The 19144-nt window shown below is 42.0% G+C and overlaps 1 long non-coding RNA gene across 1 annotated transcript; it reads left to right on the top strand.

Annotated features, from left to right (window-relative positions):
- The first annotated feature begins 701 nt into the window (after nucleotides 1–701).
- LOC134299296 (uncharacterized) lies at nucleotides 702–18636 on the top strand. Its single transcript, XR_010006480.1, has 2 exons — nucleotides 702–901; nucleotides 18380–18636. It is a non-coding gene; the product is annotated as an uncharacterized LOC134299296 (long non-coding RNA).
- The last annotated feature ends 508 nt before the right edge of the window (nucleotides 18637–19144 follow it).

Raw genomic sequence — 19144 nt, 5'->3', positions numbered from 1 at the left:
GACAACTATTTCCAGAATCGCTCAGCCAGCCTTGCTGGTGTCCTTGCTGTTTGCTGGATTCTAGCAGTTGGGACTCTGAGGATTATAGTCAAAAGAATTACTTTTTCCACTTTCTACTCATGAACAGATGTTTAAAATGTGAACAAAATAAAACCTCAAAGGGCAAAAAAATCCATGATTAACTGCATATTATAATGGCCCCTTAATTTCCCTAAACACCCCAACAAAAGCCATTTTCTGCATTTCAAATAGGGCAGGGGATCTAGTGGTCCTTTTCATAGCAAGAAACCTTTCATTCTGTTTGTTTTCTACATGTTTTACAGGCAACTGTTTAAAATAGTCCTGTCTTATCTTTTACTCATTATTATAGTAATATGTAATTATTTGAATTTCTCATCTTGATCTATTGTAAATACCATTATTTTACTTTATGCATATTACCGTTTTATGTGTATTACCCATTGGGGATTGGTAGCCATAGCCAAATGCTGATTAAAAACAAAATCTTGATTAAAACACAATATGCATACAGATAAATTAGTAATACAATTAAAAACAAAACCATAAAAGATATAGTCTGTAGGGGTTTGCAATGCAGTTAAACCCTGCACCGTTTTTGGTGTCCAGATTTCAGTGGCCACCCTGATCCGTTTTTCATGAGTGTTCTGAATTCTGGTGGGCAACATTCTGTTACTGGATTCAACAGCTGAAAGATCCGGGGAGATGGCAATGGTGGCAATGGTGTAACTTCACAGGCTCCTCTTTCTATCATTTTTTTCTCCTCATATACTTCAACTAGAACTGGATTTAACTACCTCTTCATATGGGGTTAAAATCGGTTCCCCATGTCTCCCTCCCCACAAACGAAGTGGAGCAACTCCAGTGGCCGTGTGATGAGGTGGTAAGACATCAAACTTAGGAAACCACCCTTTCTGGGATCCTTTCCCCTTATATCCTTCAATAAGACCTAGGTTTAAGGCATTAGACTTAAGAAAACACCCATTCTGGCATTGTTTCTCCTCAACACCCTTTCAATGAAACTGAGTTAAAGCATCCTTTACAAACACTTATTTCAGTGGGAGCCACACCACCGCCATTCTTTTAAAAAGATATAAATTACCTCCTCATTTTATAGCAGTTTTAGAAATGGCATGATACCTCTATCCCATAAATAAAGGAATAAAGGAATAAAGGAATAAAGGAATAAAGGAAGGGCACCATTGGTGCCAGTTCCTTAAGTGTGTAGAAAGCAAACTTTTATTTATTGCTATTGGAGTAAAAAAAAAACAAGCCAAGCAATGCAGAGCTGCAAGAGGCACTGCAAAATTAGATCAGCAACGGACTAGACCACAAATAGAAAAATGGAGGCCCAGCTTGGCTGAAAGGCACGTCATGGCTTTCTTCTGTCCTGATTGGCTCAACAGACAAGGCTCACAGAGAAACTTCATGTGGGTGCATGGCTCTCCGCTCGCCATGTGTAGCCAAATGAAACCAAAAGTAGCCAAGGACAGCAGCTGCGTGGTCTGTTATGGCTGGAAAAAAGATGATTACTGCGCCCATACCATTATGGCTGGCCGAAAGGGCCAAAACAGCTAAAACATCCGGATCCCGTTTTGAAAAAGGGATCCGTGCACAACCCTAATAGTCAGTTCCCAGCCATATACTGTAAAACTGAGCATTTTACTGCAATGATGTTAAACTAGAGTTCTGGAAACTTATCTTTTCCTGACAGTTATGTTAATGGTACCATTTTTAAATAGTTCACTAATTTTGTTTACAAAGTCACTTACTGTAATGTCATTTTCCCAGTTTAATATTTTCCGGTATCATCATTGTTCCGTTTTGCTCAATTGCTCTGCTTAAGTATGTTTTTGTTTTTTTTGGCTCAGACTATGCGTTTCCCTCCACATACCAAGGAAGATCTAGCAAAATGTTTCCCTACTCCCTTTTAGAATAATGAAGTCTGGGGGGAATACGCTGAAAGCTGTCATCTGAGAGACAGTGCTGTGGAGATAATGGCAGAAAATAGAAATATAACAAAGAGCTGGGCCGCACAAAAAGAGAAGGGGAAAGCGAAGTGGTGATGTGCCTTAAATAATTAGTTCCCTGTAGTAACCAAAAAGGCAGTCTGGAAACCTTCCTGCTGGCAGCTTCAAGGTAAATGATTTCCGTGGTTTTCTATCTCCAGTTAATCCTCCAGCAGGATTCTTGTGATAAAGAATTGCTCCATTAATTGGCACTGTGCACCTTTATAAGCAATCATTTTGTACCTATGCATAGTACTGGTGTGTAAGCTGACACTGTGTTAACTGTGGTTGTTGTCGTGTGCCTTCTGTCATTTCCGATTGATGGCAACCCGAAGGACTATCATGGGGTGTTCTGGGTCTGAGAGTGTGACACAACCAAGGTCACCCAGCAGGTTTCCATACCGAGAAGTAAAGCAAACTACAGCAGTAAACCACTACACCACACTGTTTCTCACTATGTTAACTATGACCCTCCCATATTGTCTCTATATTCCACACCAAACATCCATGCTAACCGCACGCTCTTTGAGGCCACAAAAACTGAGTTCTGTGCACCACACAAAACCTTGTTTGAATACATGACAGGTGGGTTCATAGTTAACAGACTCCAAAATACAACACTGCCAAATCTTTCTACAGTTATGCTATACACACATGCTATGGCAACTGTTTCATGCCATATGTCAGAACCCTGGCAGCTGGGCACCAATAACCTTACACAGAGGCCAGTCTCTATCTAATATCTTTATTAAAGAAATATATAAAATCAATAAAAACAAGTGAAGAATATAGTTCAGAAACAGACCTTTCAAAAGAGGTGAAATATAGTCCAAAAATGTATTGTCCAATAAATGATATTAGAGTTCAAAGTTTTAATCCACTTGACCGAAACACACACACTTGCCAAGCAATAGTGTGGGGAAATGTCAGAGTCTTAGAAGTCCATTGAAACTTGACAACAAGGCTGGAAATAAACTTGATTCTTGGCTAGGTCCGAGACTGGAGACAAGGCAAAACGTGAAGCATGGAGCAGGGTCCGTGGTTAAACAGCAAGGCTGGGCAAGGCTTGAAACTCGATCCGGGAAGCAAGGAACTGGGATTACGAAGTCCACACACGATCTCTCTCCTGAAGCTGATCAATTGACTCCGCAAGGAATCTCTCGCGCCAAACCCCTATATTGGGTCTCGTTTCCCGCCAACAATCTCTTTCCCTAGAGAACGAGAAGCGAAACCCAACTCTGTCCAGATGCAAGACTCCTTAGAATTTCCCAAGGGAAGCAGACCTAATCAGCCATTTGTTTGGCAGCGATTCTTAGACTTCTCCGACTAGCTTCTCCGACTCCCCTGTCTTTAGAATAAGATTCCTTCCTGGGAAACGGAGGGGAGTACTGCCCAAGGCCTGGTTTACTGAATTCTTGAGGGCAAACGTCAACATCCAGCAGGTGAAGAGACTCCAGCTCTTGTTGAACCGGCGAAAACCCCATGTTTTCATCTTCATCTGCCACAATAGTACTAGGAACAGGACTACAAGGCCCATGAGGCATCACACCATAGATCATTAGTATTTGGGCTCATCTCAACTGTGAATCTAATATACATCAAGCATGGATTACACTATGTAACACAGTTATTGTTCCTAGGTTATAAATGTCATTTTCTAATTGGTTCTATCATAAAAACATGGGGAAAGTTTATTAAACTGCAAAAAACTTTGTTTTTGCTGAACATCCTGCAGCACATTTCGCTCCAAATTGTGCGGTACTTACTTTGAAAGCAGGTGTTATATTCCAGAAACTTCATTTTTGTGGCTGCCACAAACTATGTTGAATTACTTGAGACTGTATCAGATATTCATTGAAGAACTAAAGCAAAATGTGCCGCAGGATATCGTGCAAAAACAAAGTTTTTGGAGTTTAATTAAAAAAAATCATTGCTTTTATGATAGAAACAATTAGAAAATGACTTTTATAACCAGGAACAGATTTTTTTTTCAAATTTTGTTACATAGTATTATTCAAGACAAACTGCAGAGCCAACAGGATCAACTGAGGAATTAAGACAATACTGCATCTTCCTACTGGAATTTGTACACACACATTGAACAGGGGATATACAGTGTTCCCTCACTTATCGCTGGGGTTAGGTTCCAGGACCACCCGCAATAAGTGAAAATCCGCGAAGTAGGGACACTATATTTATTTCAATATTTTAGTAGTTATACACTATTTTAAGTCTTTATCAACCAATTGTGTGTTGATAAATTGGCTCCTTCTCCTCCCGTTGCCGCTTGGGCTCCTTTTCTCTCCCTTTGGCTTTTCCTTCCTCCCTTCCTTAGGCTGTAAATTGTAATTTTTTATGATTTATAATAGTCTTTTAGAGTTTATTGAAAAACCGCGAAACAGCGAATCCACAAAAAGTGAACCGTGAAGTAGTGAGGGAACACTGTATGGGAAAGAGGGCTAGCTACACATCCAGCACCTACTGAGTTTTTCTTCAAGGAGCTTTTGTTCCATCACTATCAGAAATGTTAAGGGGAAGAGAAGAGGGGAGTTTCGGTCCTATGGATTAATTTACACAACACATCTGTAAAAAGCAGATGTCAAGGTAGGGGAAAGTGCCTTGGGCTCAGGAAATGTTGGAAAGCTCTGACTGCTCAGGAAATCTACAGCGCACTTGCCTTTTGTGTCCCATTAACAGGGTGCCCACCCTGGCACACACATTGGACAGGCAGAAGGAGAATGCAGTGGGCCTTGGATGTGTTACTAGCCCCTTTTCTTCAAAGATGGAAGTGTTGGGGGCAGCAAAAAGTTTTGGTTTTGGAGTCTTTCAGATTTTAGATTTCCAGAAAAGGGAGCCCCAACCTTATTGCGCCTGCTGTGTGTGTGTTGTTGGTTTTTATTTTTATAGTACGGTAGAATGTATACAGAGGATATATACAGAAAAAGAGGAAGGAAAAATATAAGATAAGAAGATAAGAGAACTTGCATCCTGTAAACCCCGAAGACGATAACATCAGAGCCAAGGAAGGCAGAGCATTAAGTGACAATGCCGCTGGTTTTGCAATTCAGCTCTCACATTATTATAGCTTCTCGTATATCCTTGATTCAGGCTGTGGCTTGAAATGATTTTCTGTTTGTCAAGCAAATTTATCACTGTGCCAATTCAGATTGACAGATCTGAAGGCATGGAGTTTAGCCTTCCACAGATTCAGCGCAGTCATGAATGCAGTTACAGTTTTCTCATATATATTGCAAGAAGAGATAATTTACTTCTGCATGATGTGATCTTAAGTGTCACTGGAGATCTTCAAGAAATATATGTTTTAAAATGGAATCGAAGAGCGTAGCTATAGGGTGGGGAGTGAGATCATTTTGTCTCAAATAAGTACTGTCTACTTCAATGAAATTTTCTTTCAGTCTACAAATTTCTAAAATTGCAGAAAGTCTTCTCTTGAAGGTCATGTTAGTCAAGGAGAAGAATTCTGCAGCCCTCCAGCCCTTGGACTGCAACTCCCAGTACCGTTCACCAAGGCTGGTGAGAATGTTGGTCAGTAATATCTGGTGGCCTACCTGATTCTCACCCCTGCTAATGGGAGTCTCAGAATAACCAGATGTATCAATGAGATGTACCTAAGTGTTGAGTCATCATTTTCTACTTCCATTATTCTGCCCTGGTTGAGACCACCAATAGTTCACCACACTAGTGATCGCACCCGCCTTTTAAAGACATTTCTGATCAAAATGCATTAAATATCAAAAGCTGAACTTTTAGCCTTCAGCTCCACAGTGCAAGATTATCTGCTTAGATCTTTTTTCAAGTAAGATCTTTCCTTTATTTAACTATAAATCTAAAAAACACTTGGTTTTATATTACAAAATAAAGTTGTCTATTGGCTCCATATAATGTTGATGGTAAACCAAACAGGTTAATTGTATAATGGAAATATTTCAATATTCTCCAGCATTTATAGCCTATTTATATACAGTAGAGTCTCACTTATCCAACATAAACGGGCTGGCAGAATGTTGGATAAGCGAATATGTTGGATAATAAGGAGGGATTAAGGAAAAGCCTATTGCACATCAAATTAGATTATGATTTCACAAATTAAGCGCCAAAACATCATGTTATACAACAAATTTGACAGAAAAAGTAGTTCAATTCATGGTAATGCTATGTAGTAATTACTGTATTTACAAATTTAGTACCAAAATATCATGATGTATTGAAAACATTGTCTACAAAAATGCGTTGGATAAACCAGAATGTTGGATAAGCAAGTGTTGGATAAGTGAGACTCTACTGTATTTAAATCCTTATAATATTAATTATCAAAACAGGAGAAGAAACAGTCCAAAGGTTAAACAACACTAATATTTCTCAGAGAGAGTAATGTTTAGAAACCCCAGTCCAGGTCAAAAATGTACAAAATAAAGAAAAAGATACCTGTTGCATCCCAACCGTGGGACACCTTTTCACCCAGACACCACACAGGGATGAGAGAATCCACTAAGTAAAGTTTATTAAGAAAAACATAAAAAGATAAGAAAAAGCACAATAAAAAGTACAATCCAAAAGACAAATCCAGAAACCACACAGTTGCTGAGTATAGGTGACATTCAGTTTTATGAACCAAATCACAGGACTGCAAAAACTTGAAACTGCACTTTGAGGTGATGCAAGGAAACAAGGCAAAATCCATACACTTGATCAAAATTATATCCAGAACTTGGGAACAAAAACAGAGCATAACCCAGACCAAAAGCAATGAAGACCTGAACATGAATTATAATCAAGAAACTTGAAACTTAACCAAGAAAACATGAACAAGACATACAATCCAGAAACTTGGACACTTGGAGCAAGGCCATAGAATTTAGGAGTTGCATCCACTTGACGGCAACGTTGTTCTCACAAAGAGCTGTATGCTTGAAGCCCACGTAAAACATGACAGCACTTCTCATACACCTGTTTTTCCTCTACTTATCTCGAAGTTGCTGGGAAAAGCGAGTCTGTCTTTCTTTCACATTCTTGTGGCGCAGCTGTAGCCATTCTGACCTAGGAGAAGACTCACACTCCCCCATTTCTCTCAGGAGCAAACTCTGGCAGATTCTCATAGGAACAGATTTTACTTTCTCTAAGATCCTGAGAACTCCCAGGATCACTAACACATCTCTCCATGCCACTTCCATCCCCCAAAACCCCTCCTGAAACCCCACAAAATCCCCTTCCTCATCCTCTGAAGCATCAGATTCTTCACAAGCCACGACAATATCTTTAGTTCTTCTCCTCCAGTTTCTTATATTCCCATTGTTGTTATCTTGCCAGTAGAATTATTATTTGATGTTTCTTGATTTTTCTAATTATTTTATCCCAAACATTTTTTGTAATTAAAGAGAAATTGGCAATTTATTTGAAATGAGTAGAAGAAGGAGAAACCAGCATAGATATTGCACAAAGATTTAAAAAGTTGTGTTCCTGGTTAAAGATAAAGATATAGAGGAAAATGTGGCTGGGGGCGGGGGGAGGTGGGAGAAAAAATAAACATGTTAGGAGAATGAACTTGTAAAGAAGGTGAACAGGAAACGTAGAAACACTTTATCACATTGTTAATCCCCTGGTGGCACAGTGTGTTAAAGCGCTGAGCTGCTGAACTTGCAGACCAAAAGGTCCCTGGTTCAAATCCCAGGATCGGAATGAGGGCCCGCTGTTAGCCCCAGCTCCTGCCAACCTAGCAGTTTGAAAACATGCAAATGTGAGTAGATCAATAGGTACTGCTCCAGTGGGAAGGTAATGGCGCTCCATGCAGTCATGCCGGCCACATGACCTGGAGATGTCTATGGACAACGCCGGATCTTCGGCTTAGAAATGGAGATGAGCACCAACCCCCAGAGTCGGTCACGACTGAACTAAACATCAGGGGAAACCTTTACTTTTACCTTTTAAACCCACAATAGACATTTATTATCTGTTCAAAGATTATGTTATCTTGTATTCAATTTTTTTTAAAATAAAAAGAATTGTTATTTGATGGAAAATGTACCATAATTAGACCACCTACCTCAAAGGACTTCCTTGTGTTAATCTTGCTGTTTGGTTTCTTCTCTGGAATTCTGGCTTTGAATGAAGCTTTGTTTCCAAGGTGTCCGCCTTGCTGCAATTCAAACAATTCATTCAATGTTGTTTTCCAGGGTTTCCCTCCAACTTTCCATGTACTCCTTGAATAAGTACTTTACATCCATTTTGGAGGCTCACGCTGGTCCCCAGCAACCGCCCCATATCAGGGGACGATTTCTCACTGTTTAGCAATTGTTGCTATTACAACGACAACTGTGTTTTGCTTCCTCTCCTCAGAGAGTTGTAAGGACAGGACCTCACTCCTTCACAGCCGAAACTGGAAGCCTCCATTGCTCAGTTTATTCATGCAAGTAAAGGTAAAGGTTTTCCCCTGACGTTAAGTCCAGTCATGTCTGACTGTGGAGGTTGGTGCTCATCTCCATTTCTAAGCCGAAGAGCCGGCGTTGTCCGTAGACACCTCCAAGGTCATGTGGCCAGCATGACTGCATGGAGCGCTGTTAACTTCCCGCCGGAACGGTACCTATTGATCTACTCACACTGGCATGTTTTCCAACTGCTAGGTTGGCAGAAGCTGGAGCTAACAGCGGCCGCTCACGCCACTCCCGGGGTTTGAACCTGGGACCTTTCGGTCTCCAGCTCAGTGCTTTAACACACTCTGCCACCAGGGCTCTTGTAACAGCTCCTCAAATATTTGAAGTTGGTGATTACATCACCTTTTCACAATCCCTTCTCCAGATTAAAGAGTAGCCAAATACATGTTGATGTGTGAAGGAAAGGACACAATGGTGGCCCACTACATTTCAAAAGCTGACTGAGCAAGCAGTTGACCAGTATTATTTTCTGCCACACACAAAGCAGCAGACAGTTCAAGGATTATGGGCTAGGCCATGGGGCACACACAATTATTTCCTCCAAGAAAGAAAAATGGTCAAGTGCCTTCAGTGGCCAAAAGCGGCCACTGATGCCCAGCAAAATTTGCCTCCTTGAGGCAATTGCTTCACTTTGCCTTGCAGACTTGTTATGTCCTCATTTTCTTCAACCTTTCGACATGGGATCCTGGTACAATTGATATGTCTGGCTTGGGCTATTTTGAGCTATGTGCTGAGTTTTGTTGGTTTTACAGTAGTGCACCATGCCCCTCTCCTGATATCCTTCCAAGGGGAATTTGTATGGTTTGCCTGTATTACTAAATCTACAAAATGCAGGCTTGTTTTGCTGTAATATTTCAGTTACTATTCTGCCAGAGGAAGCTCTTTCGTGCTTCAGGAAAAGGATGGGATGCTTGAGAAGGCAGGAGCCCTTTTGATAACATTTCCAATAAAATTTTCATTTTGAATGACAGGCTGTTGCGATGCATCATATTATAATCTCGCCTACAGGCCTGAGATTGACTGTCACTTTCTTTATGCATTACCGTTCAGGCTGACATTTCTTATGCCTTGTCCTAATCAAAAAGCAAATTGTTTTGGATAGTTTGATAAAGACCTTTCTAGGATTGCATTCTCTTACCTAAGTGGTGTGGGAATCAATTTTGTCCTGTGAAAGTGAGGGTTTCATATGCCATCCGTTAATAAGGCAGAACACCTCTGACTAAATGGAATGTAGTAATACATTTCAAGAGCCTCTGTTGTGGTTAAAAGCCTAAAGAGCAGTATGGTACCCAGCTGGCCCTGCAGAGATTTATAGCTTATCTCCGAGTTACAGGTGGAAAAAATTATGCTACATTTACAGGCACAGAAGTAGGTTCATCCCTAGATACCTAGCAATGGGACATCTCGAACTATTTTGAAGCCCCTAGGGGCAGTGGGGAGGGGGGGTGCCAGTAATTCAGGCCCAAAATTCCAAGTAGCCCTATTTGCATATTATAAAATGTTATTTAGTCATAGATAACTTATTTATATATTTATTTAAGGTATAGCCCACTTGTCAAAGGGAACTCTTATAGCAGAGCTTACAACGTTCAGACTGGAGATATTTCCAAAGATTAAAAAGAATACATTAAAGTCAAAAACATTTTTAAACAGTAGGCACTAAAAGCCAATTAAATTTTTACTGAAAGGCAGAGAAGAATCAAAAGCATTTTAAAGTACACTTGAAGAAAAACAACGAGAAGACCATGCATAACCTCAGAGGAAATGAATTCAATTGTTGAGGGTCTGTTGCTGAAAAGTTCCAGTCAGTGGTATCACCCAAGCTGATCTCTCTTATTTGGGATATTAGAGAGTAGAAGCATTGAAACCAGTATCAATATCCAGGATAGTTCAGATGAGTGTGCATAGACTAGAACTTACAAAAGTTATTTTTGGACTATATTTTCCAGATTGCTTCAGCCAGGATGTGCTAGCAGGTTAAAGCTTAGAATCATAGTACCATAAAGCTGGAAGAGACTGAAGTCAGCTTTCTTAAAGTCTAATGTGTGTGTCTAATTATACTTGACTTCCCCTTTTTACTGTATAGCAATCTTTAGTAGAACATGGTCACTCCCACCTAAGGAACTCACTCTATCCACCCCATTTACCAGGTCATCACTGTTTGTTAGGATCAGATATAAAATAACTGATCCAGTTGTTGACTCTTCCACCTTCTGGACCATGAAATTGTCGGTAAGGCAAGTGATAATTTTTTGGACCTGATATTCCTGGCAGTTTGTTTTCCAACAAATATCAGAATACAGTAGAGTCTCACTTATCCAACACTTGCTTATCCAACGTTCTGGATTATCCAATGCATTTTTGTGTCAATGTTTTCAATATATCGTGATATTTTGGTGCTAAATTCGTAAATAAAGTAATTACTACATAGCATTAATGTGTAATGAACTACTTTTTCTGGCAAATTTGTTGCATAACATGATGTTTTGGTGTTTCATTTGTAAAATCATAACCTATTTTGATGTTTAATAGGCTTTTTCTTAATCTCTCCTTATTATCCAACATATTCGCTTATCCAAGGTTCTGCCGGCCCGTTTATGTTGGATAAGTGAGACTCTACTGTAGTTAAAATCTTCCATTACTATCACATCTGATAGTAAAGGGGTGTCTGACTGTGTGGTCATCTGTTCTAGGAAGACAGCATCTAGGTCCTCAGTCTAGCTTGGAGATCTATAGCAAACCCCCACAGTGACATCTCTGTTGTTTCTTTCCCTCTTAATTTTTACCTCCAACCCTCCTGCCCGATCAAAACCCTTACTTTAAAATGAACTCAGGAACAAGCAGGCAGGCAACGCAAATAGCTCATGAGATACTTGCAGACAGCTTGCTTGCACCCCACGTACTAGGTCAGTGGTACTCAACCTGCTGGTCCCCAGATGTTTTGGCCTTCAACTCCCAGAAATCCTAACAGCTTGAAAACTGGCTTGGATTTCTGGGAGTTGTAAGCCAAAACACCTGGGGATCCACAAGGTGAGAACAACTATGTAGGTAGTTGCATTTTGTACCATGTAAAATTTTGAAAGTAGCCGTGTCCTGAGAGCATTGTTACTGTAATCATTGTTACCACCATAATATCTACATTGTAATTCAGATTACTTACTTTGCTCCCCCTCAATGGATTGTCACCTTGCCGTGGTGAGGGGGCTTGCGTGTTCCGATGAACCTGTGGGCACAACCACTGGAGTGATGCACTCCCAGGAGTGGCCGCAGGGGAGGTTCCAGACCAAGCACAATCCGAAGACCCAAAGACCTCAACGGCGGAGCAGGCGGAGGATAACATGGTACATGTTACAATGGCTGTGAAGGCGGAAGAAGGCTGCAACAGACTGAGAAGCCACTCTTCATTGTGCCAACCACACCACTGCTGGAACCTCACTCTGTGAAGACTGTGTGTTGACCGGCCGTGCACCGATCTCCACACATTAAAAAAAATCACGCACAGGCGTCTTCCAACAAAAATAAAAACAAACCTACAAAAGTCCCATGGCGATCAGCGAATGGCGACGGGGGCAGGACTGTGAAATCTGGAAGCCCCTCGTCACAGACTGGCACATGGGCGGTGGATATGGACTCAGTCGTTCTACCTCAAGGACCGAGGCAGTTGAGTAGTCCGGCAGCTATATCCATGACTGAGCAGCCCTTTTTAGGATCCGCTCTGCTCACCCCACATGGGGAAGGGGCTAGAAAAGGTGCCCTAAACATAGTCTGCCTCTCCTACCCTGACTGGACTGCCGCGTCCAGAGGGGTCACCACTCTGCGGCCAAAAAAGAAAAATGAACTTTGGAACATGGAACTTACGGACATTGTTAGATAACACTGACAGCGAACGCCCCGAACGCAGGACTGCTATCATTGCAAGGGAGCTGGGACGCTTTAAGATTGACATAGCCCTTCAGGAGACCCGGAGAGCAGGAGAGGGGCAGCTGAAGGAAGAAAAGGGAGGCTACACCTTCTTCTCGAAGGGACTGCCTGAAAAAGAGCGAAGAATACACGGAGTTGGCTTTGCGATCAGAAACGACCTGGTGAAGCACCTGACTGAAGCACCCACTGGCATCAATGAACGACTTTCAACCCTCCGAATTAACCTTGCCAAAAACCAACAGGCAACCATCATATGCGCCTATGCACCAACTCTAGATGCTGACGAAGACATCAAGGAAAAATTTTACTGTCAGCTGGACACCATCCTATCGGAGATACCTAAGGAGGACAAAATCATCCTCCTGGGGGACTTTAATGCAAGAGTCGGAAAGAACTCTGACCTTTGGCCAGGGATCATAGGAAAAGACGGGGTCGGAAACAGCAACTCGAATGGCATCTTGCTTCTCACCAAATGCGGAGAGCACAACCTTGTCATCACCAACACGCTCTTCCGCCAGAAAAACAAGTTCAAGACATCATGGAAGCACCCTCGGTCAAAGCATTGGCACCTCTTGGACTATGTTATCACATGTGCCAGAGACCACCGCGATGTGCTTCTCACAAGAGCCATGACAGGTACTAATGACTGCTGGACAGACCACAGGTTAATCTGATCCACGATGGCTATCAAGATCGTCCCCAAACGCAGACTCCAAGGAAGAAAAACAAGGCGCAAAATGAACAACCAAGCCCTTCAGGAGCCCTCCAAACGAGCCCTTCTCCAAACAACACTCAAAGATCATCTACCCACAGAACACCCCGAAAATGTTGAGGAACATTGAAAAGGTGTGGATGACCGAGAAAATCCCAGCAGACTTCAAGGATGCCACCATCATCACCCTTTTCAAGAAAGGGGACAGAACAGACTGCGGGAACTATCGTGGTATCTCCCTTCTAACCTCTGCCGGGAAAATCCTTGCAAGAATCCTTGCAAACCACCTTCTCCCTGTCTCAGAAGACACCCTCCCAGAATCCCAGAATGGCTTCCGCCCCTCCAGAGGAACAGTGGACATCATCTTCACTGCTCGACAGCTCCAAGAAAAATGCAGGGAACAAAACCAACCTCTGTACATGGCATTCATTGACCTTGCAAAGGCATTCGACACAGTGAACCGCAACGCTCTCTGGACCATCCTCCAAAAAATCGGGTGCCCTGACAAATTTGTGAACATCCTGCGGCTCCTCCATGATGACATGATGGCAACAGTCTTGGACAGCAACGGCTCCCAAAGTGACCCATTTAAGGTGGAATCAGGTATCAAGCAGGGATGTGTTATTGCCCCCACCTTATTTTCCATCTTCATCGCTATGATACTTTACCTTGTTGATGGGAAGCTTCCCACCGGAGTGGAAATCATCTATCGGACAGATGGCAAGCTATTTAACCTCAGCAGACTGAGAGCCAAAACCAAGGTCACCACAACATCTGTTATAGAACTCCAATATGCTGATGACAACGTAGTCTGTGCGCATTCAGAAGAAGACCTACAAGCCACTCTAAACACCTTCGCAGAAGCATACGAGAAGCTCGGCCTCTCACTGAACATCGAGAAAACCAAAGTGCTCTTCCAACAGGCACCAGCTAATCCCTCTGCAAAGCCAGGAATACAGCTTAATGGTGTAACATTAGAAAATGTTGACCATTTCCGCTACCTTGGCAGCCACCTCTCCACAAAAGTCAACATCGACACTGAAATACAACACCGCCTGAGCTCTGCGAGTGCAGCATTTTTCCGTATGAAGCAGAGAGTGTTTGATGACCAGGACATCCGTAGAGAGACCAAGGTGCTTGTTTATAAAGCCATTGTCCTCCCAACCCTGCTCTACGCCTGCGAAACGTGGACTGTGTACAGACGTCACACCAAACTCCTGGAGTGTTTCCATCAGCGTTGCCTCAGGAAAATCCTGCAAATCTCTTGGGAAGACAGGCAGACAAATGTCAGCGTGCTTGAGGAAGCAAAGACCACCAGCATTGAAGCGATGCTCCTACACCATCAACTCCGCTGGACTGGCCACGTTGTCCGAATGCCTGATCACCGTCTCCCAAAGCAGCTCCTCTACTCCGAACTCAAGAATGGGAAACGGAATGTTGGTGGGCAGGAAAAGAGATTTAAAGATGGGCTCAAAGCCAACCTTAAAAACTGTGGCATAGACACTGAGAACTGGGAAGCCCTGGCCCTTGAGTGCTCCAATTGGAGGTCAGCTGTGACCAGCAGTGCTGTGGAGTTCGAAGAGGCACGAACGGAGGGCTTAAGGGAGAAACGTGCCAAGAGGAAGGAGCGTCAAGCTAACCCCGACCGGGACCGCCTTCCACCTGGAAACCGATGTCCTCACTGCGGGAGAATATGCGGGTCAAGAATCGGTCTCTTCAGCCACCTAAGAACACACACCCAAGATACCAAGGTTGGAAGACTATCATCCTCGAACGACGAGGGATCGCCTAAGTAAGTAAGTAAGTAAGTACTTACTTTGCTAGTATCACACCCATTTGTAATATACCACACTGAAATCATATTGCTATCTACATCCCAGTTCGAATCACCACTGTTTTTTTTCTGCTTTCCCAAAATCATAAGCCATTGCCTTTTTTGTGAGTAAGTGTGAGTAGAGGATCACAACCCACCTAGTCTCTTTTCTGGGTTGGCTCCCAGTCCATCCACTAGCATAGTCCTCCCTTCTAGCTGCTGCTGCTGCCACCAGCCCGCTGACCCTTGTGACTATCCTGTCACTCAGGAGCCAGAGGAGAATGGCATGTTGCCATCAGAACCAGACCCAGAACAGTAGCACAATGAAGAGTGTAGACAAGCCCCTAATCTCTTTCTAAGTGGGGGTGGGGTGTAACTAAAACCAATTCCACTTTGTCCAGAGAGAACTGCAACTGATGAAACAGCATTCTTACCTGCTGAAGCTAACAGTGCCTTTGGAAACACAAAAGACATCACATTCATTAAATACTACTGAGCCAGCTACTTAAGAAAAGGCAACCTACTGTGTTCATCACATGACGTGGGCTTCAAGTGTAGGGTAGGGATATCTTGGCATTTAAAAAGGGATTAAACAACTTCCCTTCCACTTACTTCTTTTTCCACTACAACATTCTCCTTCCAAATTTTATTTTGCAGCAAGGAAAGGGAGCAGGGCAATTTTCTTATTGTTCTTTTGCTGTTTTATGTAATTAAACACAGAAAAGCTAAATAAAAACTAAGCCCACACACTCATCCCTGGGAGAGAGAGAAAATTTCTTCTGCTACCAAGGCACAGTTAGTTAATATGATCTGGTCCTGCCATTTTAAAAAAGCAGTGTTCATTAAGCCATGCAGTTTTATGTGAATGTTTCCTTCATTGTTTCTTGGGAAATGAAAGCTTTATTCTTCTTTACACTCTGTGCTTTGGGGTGTGATTTAGGGATGTGAGAGGCAGAGCAACCGTTTCTGGGATATGGAGGGAAAGCAAGACTCTAGGAATTGGCTGTACAGATTTATGCCAAGTTCTTGAAATGATGGATTAACTTGAAATATCATAAAAGGGCATTGCCTATTTTTCACATTACTTGATGTTTAAAAATCAACTGAACTCTAAAAATCATCACTTCAGGACCAGGTTTCCTCCTCCTGATCTATGATTACTGATTGGCCATAATAGGATTTTTAGTGCTATATTTCCATAAGATGCCAGACTCATCTAAAAAGAACATAGAAGTCAGCACAGCTTGGAAACTTTGTTCTTTTTCTGGACTACAACCTTCAGAAATTCACAGCTGATATGATCATTAAAAATACTGGCTGGGGATTGTGGCTCCACAAAGTAATTTTTCCTATGTGTTAGCAAAACACTAATTATTGCTTCTTTATGACTGTCAAAATAATAATAATAATAATAATAATAATAATAATAATAATAATAATAATAAACCAGTACAAGAAAACCACACTACAAACTAGAGCTGGCACAACAAAACATTGCATAGAAGGTTCCTTGACAAAATTGAAGGAAAAGCTGATAAGGAGAAGACCTGGCTCTGGCTCACGAATGGGACACTGACGAAGGAGACAGAAGGCCTGATCCTTGCAGCCCAGGAGCAAGCCATCAGAACAAATGCAATTAAGGCCAAGATCGAAAAATCAGCTGATGACCCAAAATGCAGACTGTGCAAGGAAACCAACGAAACCATTGATCATATCCTCAGCTGCTGTAAGAAAATCGCACAGACTGACTACAAACAGAGGCACAATTATGTGGCCCAAATGATTCATTGGAACTTATGCCTCAAGTACCACCTTCCAGCAGCAAAGAACTGGTGGGATCACAAACCTGCAAAAGTATTGGAAAATGAGCATGCAAAGATACTGTGGGACTTCCAAATCCAGACTGACAAAGTTCTGGAACACAACACACCAGACATCACAGTTGTGGAAAAGAAAAAGGTTTGGATCATTGATGTTGCCATTCCAGGTGACAGTCACATTGACAAAAAACAACAGGAAAAACTCAGCCACTATCAGGACCTCAAGATTGAACTTCAAAGACTCTGGCAGAAACCAGTGCAGGTGGTCCCGGTGGTGATGGGCACACTGGGTGCCGTGCCAAAAGATCTCAGCCGGCATTTGGAAACAATAGACATTGACAAAATTACGATCTGTCAACTGCAAAAGGCCACCCTGCTGGGATCTGCGCGCATCATCCGAAAATGCATCACACAGTCCTAGACACTTGGGAAGTGTTCGACTTGTGATTTTGTGATACGAAATCCAGCATATCTATCTTGTTTGCTGTATCATAATAAGATTTTTTTTTTCTTATAACCCTCCTACATCTCCCCGAAGGGACTCGGGGCGGCTTACATGGGGGCAAAGCCCAAGGAACAAGAAGTTAACCCAAAGTAGAACCAAACTAGGGCTCTGATGAACATGTGCAGAGCCACTGGTTTCACTGATATAGCACAATGATGTGACTGGGAGGATAGGGATTCGAATCCTCACTCTGCTGTGACTGTTCATCGTCTTTCAGAAAAAATGAACTGCCTAGGACTAACGATAAAATCCAAGGAAGCCATCTTGAATTCCTTGGAGGAAATGCACAATAAAACATTTATTTTTAACAACTCCAACCAGTATTTTTATTGTTGTTACTAGTCATATCTAATACAGTCCCTGGCGTGCCTAGATTTTATTGCTGGAGCAGTTCTTTACAGATTGCAATCCTTTATGGGAGATTGACCAGAGCTTGAGATAGTTGCTTTTTCACATTGGACCATTCCAGGTATAGTAATCTTTTGAATATCCTTTAAAAAAGCTTTGAGAGCAATTTACAATTAAACCTTTTTTTTAAATTGATGGAATAGTTTTAGATGACTTATGCTAGATTTACTGATTGTAGATGACTCAGAAATCTGTTGATACAGGTAAAGTTGGACTTAACAGTAATTTTATTTATCGTGTCAGAAGCAGGCCAAGGGTACAGTTGCAATGTATTCAAAAAAACAAACATTAAAAACTTGGCATTATACTAAAATGTCCTTTTACCAGTAGATGGCCACTTGGAGTGCCTCTGATGTTGCTATAAGAGGTCCTCCATTGTGCACATGAAAGGGCTTAGGCTGCATTGTAGTAGGTGATATGTAGTTTGCTCTTCTCCACACTTGCATGTCATGGACTCCACTTTGTAGCCCCATTTCTTAAAGTTGGCTCTGCATCTCATGGTGCCAGTGTTCAGGCTATTCAGTGCCTTCAAAGTCACCCAGTTTTCTGTATCTCCCATTCGGTATCAGCCATGGCTTGAGGTTCTGGGTTTTAGCCTGCCATTTTTGGACTCTCACTTGCTGAAGTGTTCCTGTGAGTATCTCTGTAGATCTGTAGAAAACTGTTTCTTGATTTAAGATGTTGGCATGCTGGCTGATGTCACTGCCTTGGTCCTTACTTACAGGAAGAAGAAGAAGAAGAAGAAGAAGAAGAAGAAGAAGAAGAAGAAGAAGAAGAAGAAGAAGAAGAAGAAGAGCAGCAGCAGCAGCAACAATAACAACAACAACAACAACAACAACAACTTTATTATTGCATCCTGCCACCATCTCCCCTAAGGGAATCAGGACAGTTTACACAAGGCACAAGGTGCCTAAAAGCATGACATGACATAAAACACAATATAAAATACAATTGAATAAAACACGTAACAACAGCATAAAACTCTGAATAAAACAGCGCTCATCCGTCAATGGCGATAAGTAATATAAACATGGCCAGGTTGTAAGCAATAGGGCTGGGGAATGGGAATACGGTATGTACAGGGCTGTAGGCTCACATATAATGCAGGCTCAATGAATATGGTTTCAGTTATACAAAATAGCTTTGAATATCATTGAATAGTGCAGGAGAACGTAATGAGGTATAGAGAGAACTCTTCTATAGTTATCACTAGGTCCCCCGTGTGATTCCATGGTATGCTTTGACCACTCATTTCAGGTAAGAAAAATGGGGTTCCAGAGTATACATGAAAATCTCATGACACAAAGGGTCTTGGAACGAATCCCTCATGTAATATGTGGACCCTACTGCAATAAAAAACATGAACAAGAGTTCAAACCTGGAAGTAAATCATTCTGCTTTAAGAATGGAAATTAATCTATATATATAAAAGAGTGATGGCATCAGGGCAGTGGACAAAACAACAAAAGTACAGGCCCCGCAACCTCGA

This window comes from Anolis carolinensis, chromosome 5 (genome assembly GCF_035594765.1).
Source record: "Anolis carolinensis isolate JA03-04 chromosome 5, rAnoCar3.1.pri, whole genome shotgun sequence".
NCBI lineage: Eukaryota > Metazoa > Chordata > Lepidosauria > Squamata > Dactyloidae > Anolis > Anolis carolinensis.
This window is presented reverse-complemented; position numbering and strand designations above follow the sequence as displayed.